This window comes from Mandrillus leucophaeus, unplaced genomic scaffold (assembly GCF_000951045.1).
Source record: "Mandrillus leucophaeus isolate KB7577 unplaced genomic scaffold, Mleu.le_1.0 Scaffold5360, whole genome shotgun sequence".
In the NCBI taxonomy this organism is placed as follows: domain Eukaryota; kingdom Metazoa; phylum Chordata; class Mammalia; order Primates; family Cercopithecidae; genus Mandrillus; species Mandrillus leucophaeus.
The window spans coordinates 1-1353 of record NW_012105765.1 but is presented as its reverse complement, the minus strand read 5'-3'; the positions used below and the strand labels follow the sequence as shown (position 1 = coordinate 1353).

The 1353-nt window shown below is 37.8% G+C and overlaps 1 pseudogene; it reads right to left on the bottom strand.

Moving 5' to 3' along the window:
* Window positions 1-611: 611 nt before the first annotated feature.
* LOC105551885 lies at window positions 612-1347 on the bottom strand (annotated as a pseudogene).
* Window positions 1348-1353: the final 6 nt, after the last annotated feature.

Genomic DNA, 1353 nt, shown 5'->3' with positions numbered 1-1353 from the left:
TTTTTTTGAGATGGGGAGTCTCGCTCTGTCACCCAGGCTGGAGTGCAGTGGCCGGATCTCAGCTCACTGCAAGCTCTGCCTCCCGCGTTACTTTTTCTTTTACCAAATTTCATTGTCTCCCATGCCTGTAAAGTTTTGATTCAGCAGAAGATAATTCTTACACTCTTTTCTGTAAGTATTCAAAGTATTTAAATGTGTAACTTCATAGTATATTACCATGTTTTGCCCTTCTTGTTTCCACAAAACATACATATATATATTTTTTTCAAAAACAAATCCAGATGTCTACATATTTAAAAACCCTGTATGAGTTTTAAATATAAAAAGTGAGAAGTGAGAAGTGAGAAGAAAAAATATTTAAAAAGCCTACAAAAAAGTTACAGAGCTAAAAAAGATTTTCCTATGGCTTCAAGTGATCTCCTGCTAGTCCAGAGTCCAAAAGCACTCTAATGAAGTTCATTTACACATATTTTGTTTGCTTTTCATGGAATACTACATTTATTGAGGTGAAATTACATTTTTTTAAGTTATTTAAGTCAACAAGTGTACACAAGTATTTTTCAATACAGTTATTAAAAATAGGAGACCAAGTTGAATGTGCCAAATGGATCCTATTCAGTTGGGTTTCTAGAGTCATCAGGAAGAACATTAGAGAAAGGATTTCCGTGGTTGGTTTCTATAGCTTGATAGACCAAAAAACAAACAAACAAAGCCTACCACAATAACAAACAGCAAAATTTTTGTCCATACGGAAAAGGCTCATTCTTTTTTTTTCGTCTTTTCTGAGTTGATATCTGCCAAGGCAACACACTTAGGAACATATTTAGATGAAAAAGATTCTGCCACCGTGAACTCACTGAGTTCTAATGGCCTGCCTGTAGCCCCTTTGACTGGTCTGCACTAATTCCTTTTGGTGTAGGTGCTTCATAGGGCAACATTTCCTTAAGAATATCATCAATATCCCTTTCTACTCTTCTTTCCTCTGCTTTTTTTTTTTTTTTTTTGTCAATAGTTTCTTTGGAGTTCTGGGTATGTCTGAGAATTTGGTGAGTTGTGGAATAGGAGCTGCATGCTTGAAATTTCCAGTTACCCTACTGACAACCAAGGTTTTGTGTCCTGAAGTCTAAGAGTTGCAGCTCTCTGAAATTACTGCACCATCTATGCAAAAATATTCTGGTTTCCACCCTCTTCCTTGGCCTTCTCCTCCAGTCTCTGGTAGACTCTCTACTCCAGTCCTGCAGAGCTCCACCTTCTGACGCTCCACTTGTGCGTTCAGCTTCAGTTATTCCGGCGTGAGAATAGCTCTATCTCAAGTCTTCTTTGCTTCAGTGTTACTGGAGTCTTTGCTCTGCC